This window comes from Palaemon carinicauda, chromosome 30 (genome assembly GCF_036898095.1).
Source record: "Palaemon carinicauda isolate YSFRI2023 chromosome 30, ASM3689809v2, whole genome shotgun sequence".
Classification (NCBI taxonomy): Eukaryota; Metazoa; Arthropoda; class Malacostraca; order Decapoda; family Palaemonidae; genus Palaemon; species Palaemon carinicauda.
Genome location: NC_090754.1, coordinates 64,560,932 through 64,565,931, shown reverse-complemented (window position 1 = coordinate 64,565,931; position 5,000 = coordinate 64,560,932).

Sequence of the window (5,000 nt, the reverse complement as noted above, 5' to 3'; positions counted from 1 at the left end):
CCTCTTCTCTTCTCTATATAAAAAAAAAAACTTTTATCAGCTTCTGCAGTTTCTTTTAACCGAATCCAATCTGCGAAATATCATTTGGAAACAAACCATTGTATATCTCATTCACCGCTAATTTTCTTATCTCTCCACTTTGCAGTGATATCCACGATCTTTTTCTTACTTTTCACAGCCCACAATAGCAAAGATGCTGAAGAATCATGTATACATAACTCACCAAATCTCCTGAGTACATTATTCCGTCACAGATTTCGTACTGTCGCTCATGAATGGCAGCAGCCATGGATAGTAACAATGCCCTAGCAGGACATTGCCCTAAAGACTGACTATATATACATATGCCAAGACCCCAAGCCCCCTCTTCACCCTAGCTAGGACCAAGGAGAACCAGGCAATGGCTACTGATGAATCAGCAGGTAGACCTATGACTTCCCCAAAACCCCCTCCTGAGCTCACAAGGATGGTAGGGTTGCAGGCACAACAAGAAACTATTGAGCTTGAGCGGGACTCGAACCCTAATACGACAGATCACCAAGCAGAGAAGTTTCCAGTAGGGTACTATAACAATTCCGTCAAACTTTTAATACTTCACAAAAACTTATCTATCAATAGAAATTCTCAAAACCCTACTAATAGCCTCTATTAATTCTATTACAGGGTGTTCTCGATTTACAACGGAGATCCATTACACCACCTTAGTGCAAGTTTATTTTCTATGTTAGATGGAACAAACTTAAATAAAGTATTATGTAAGCACTGAAGTTACCTCCCATGCTAATAAAGCATAGTGTTGTACTGTAAAGTCATAACTAGAACAATAAAGCCATGGGAGACATAAATTCAGAATACAAGACTAGGAAAAAATACAAATCCTTACTTTACTCCTATGATTAGTACACACACTATACAAGATGTTGCAAGGGGTGGGGAGACGGAATTAAAGGAATGAGGAATCTAGAGAGGCAAGAGAACCTGTAGTAGGGGATTTGATATAATGAGGGAGGAGAACCTGCTTAAAGTACTAGAGATACAGGGGCCAGAAAGACATGAGACCTGTAGAAGGCGCTGGAGATACTAGAGCAGACAAGTCTAGATAGAAAACTTCCAGAAGGTACCTGCTTGAGATACTAGGGCAAGCTGGAGAAGTGATGAAGGTTGAGACTGGGGAGCCTACAGAAAGAGCTGGAGATACTACTGGGAAGATAAGTCAAAAATGACAGAAAGAGCTGGAGGGGGGAAAGCAACAGCTGAGGTACAGGGTACTGTATCTGTTGCAGGAAATGTCACCTTCTTGAAGTACCTTTCAAGCCTAGTTTGGAAATTTACTCTCCTTTTTCTTCAAGACTGCTTGAAACACTCATATTTTGACAAACACCTTCCTTCCATCAAACTTTTAATGCCTCTAAAAAGTTTATCCCCTCTTAACATGAGAATGCCTTGATGTAGTCATTGGGCTTCAACATGACATATCACTCCCATGCTGAAGCCTTGTGATAGGTAAGAGAACTCTCGAACTGGGGAATTTCTTCTTCAGTTTGACTTTAAATTTCTCTCATCCTATTTCTATTACCTATAACTGCCTTATTCTCCTTCATATTTATCAAATGTCTCTAACCTTGCTGTCAAAACTCTCTTACCCATTTCACTGTCCACTTTTTTTTTGAGTGGACATTGTATCTGGGATTAGATATTGTTTTCAAAATAAATTACAGGAGCTGTGGTGGTCTTGCCAACTACCCGATAATGTTTGGCCACCTAGGGGTGCCAGTATTCCCATATTGCCACACGGAACTATTCTCGAATTCCAGGAGTTGGCTGGTTTCATAGAGATAGGGCTCTCTGCATTCTGTCAAGTTGCCTGCCACTATGATTAAAGTGGGGATAATTGTATTCTTGAAATGCTCTGTCATATCAAGCAGGTTAGGCATACACTTGAGCCACTCTAATCATAGTGGCACCACCCCTTTGTGGTAAGATAGAGAGTAGACATTTTGGAAGCAGCTCTTGCAGGTGTCATTGGTGGAGAATTTAACTTTAGAACTTTTCCTCTTAGACCATTCTGGGAATCCAAGAAGTCTTAGACACACTGCCCTCCAAGACGTGATCAATCAGGTCCCTGCCTTTTTTATCTTAATTTGTGATTCTAATGCCAAGTATACTTTAAAGGGTGGAAATGTGTGTCATAGATGGGGTATTCTTGTTGAAGAAATAATCGGCTACAATGAATGAGGGTTCTCCAACTAGGTATGATGTATTCAACAACTCTACATCAGCCATCTATTTGTCAATCTGTTTCTCATACATTAGATTGGATTATCTCTGGTCAGGAAATCAACACTTACATGGCAGTGAACATTGGCCAATAATGTTAAATTATGGCCATAATCTTCCTTCTCCGTGTCCATCAAAATAGAAGATATATGTGGCAGACTGGACATCTTATGTGAACTGTGCACACACTGATAGAAAGTATGGTGACTTTAAATCTCCGGTGCATTCTAAACACCCTTGAAAGAGCCATCAGCAGATCTTATATCTCTCAGTTGTGGCTTCCTCACCATCAAATGTTCTCAACCCTGGTATTAGCATAAAACATTCTGACATGACTGATCGCATATCTCTTGGGCTTTGGGGTTGGTATGTCATCCTCATCCTCTTCAGTTATCTACTTCTCCAGTTCAATAAGTTCCTCAGCAGGTAACTACTCTACAAGAGATCCCGGTAGTTCTGTGAAATTATCAGCATCAACCTTCAAAAAAGCTGCTTACTCGTTTGAACAACCTTCAAAAAAGCTGCTTACTCGTTTGAAACAACCTTCTTGGTGACATAAGAGTCAATTGCCTTCTTAAAACCATGGGAATTATTCATAAATTTAGAACTCTTGTTTTTTTCCCATACAACATTCAAGTTAGTCTGCTTCCCTTCAGCCCAAGAATCAAAAATGTTCTTCCCAACTGAAAGGATGCTGCAGGACTTCTAAAAATCCTTCATAGTCAAGTCCTCGTTGTTCTCTGTTACTTCCAAGGATTTAGTACGTCTTTCAAAGTTAACAGGCCTTGAAAGAGGTAATTACACCTAGAAAAATAGGCTGAAAGGTAAATATTCATTACAGTATATTTTCACCGAAGTAATTCAATGTTGCAGGGTGACCAGGGGCACTACCCTGCACTAGAAAATCTTTAAAGGGCAAATCCTTGGAAGCAGAGTATCGCTGTATTTTGCAGCCCCCCCCCCCCCCCCAAAAAAAAAAAAAAAAAAAAAAAAAATTGGTAACCCAATCTTTAAAGTCATGGACTGTCACCCATCTTTGCTGGATCTTCAGATGACGGCAAAACGACACTTCCAAATCACATTGGGTGCCTTTGGAATCGCAGCCTGATACACTAGCAAAGACTTTAGCTTGCAGTTAGAAATAGCAGTTGCCCCCCAAGAATCAAAGTCAGTCTCTCCTTGCCGGGCTTATGGCCTGGTACTAACTTATCCTCCTTGGCAAACTATGTATGAATTAGCTAAAAATATATCTGTCTCATCCACTATAAAAACCTATTCAGAAAGATAACCCCCGCCCCCTAAAATCTCAGCCAACACATTAGGATGGCTACTTGCAACTATCTCATCACCACTAGCAGGTTCACCTTGAACTTTAACGCCATGATAGGATACATGCTCCTTCAACTGCATGAACCAGACCCTACTGGCCATAAATCCTTCACCTTCATTTCCTTCCCCGTTTTCTTTTTTCAATGCATCAAACAATCGTTTTGCAATTACATGAACTATGATTAGTCTTACTGTGATACACTGTCGACTCTGTTTTCCAACAAAAGAAATAACAATCTCTTATCCTCAAAAATGAGATCACTCCACTGCTTTGTAGGCACTGTCAATTTCACAGAAGCAAATTTCTTCACGTGATCAAGGATACCATTTTCATCCTCGATAATTGTAGTGATAGTCCAGCGGGTACGTTTGAGTATGCTGTCATTTTCTGTAAGCATTCCTCCCTTTTCTAAGCCTGTTTCACAATATCTAACTTCACTTCCCTGATGATGGCTTTCTTTTTCTTTGATGCACTGCTATCATCGCCTGCCTTACGCTTGGAAGCAATGATTTAGAGAAAATGTTAGGGGAAAAATAACCAGTAAAGTACGAAGGCAACAACAATCCCAAGCTGTGTATGGACAAGCACAGAGGCAACGATAAGCCAGAATGGCGCAGTAATGGCAACTGACATACTCTCAAACACTACTTTCTTTGCTCAAGTACCTCCATTTGCACAAACAAGTCCCGCCATTGTAACAATGACACACACGATGAAGGTTGGAACAAATTTCCCTTTCTTATTCATATTCACAAAACATTATGAGATGAGACCTTTGTAACCTGAGGACCTTCTGTATAAGATTTGTTTTGTCTTTGCCTGCACAGTTCTTGCCTAATGAATCCTTCTGTCTCTTGTCTTCCTAAATCACAATCCTACCATACAAATTCAGTCATATAATTAATAATTTCATGCAATTATAATTCTTTGTACCTTTTACCAGATTTACCAGATATCATTTACAATTACCTAAATTGTTATGAAATAGTTTCTAGAATTAGCCATCCAGACAGGAAAGGGACTCTGAACATAATACCAAATGATTTGGAGAGCCAACCATATATGATTTATGTACTTTACAATATTCACAAGTACAATTGGATATATCAAACATATTCCTTAGAACCTTTCCCTAATCTAGACATAACTTAATAACCATGTTCAGCAACTGAACTAGATTGTCATCACTGCACTGAAGCATCTCACTTGTAATCACAACAACTGGTGTCTCCCCATTCTCCAATCCTTTAAATAATTTTTATTACATACACTACATTCACCTGTAATGCATGTACTGCAAGCAACGCATATACAAATGAAAAATGATGCACTACCTACATTTTCTTCAATACTACAGCTGTCAATGGACTCCACAAAAAATACTTGAATGTAA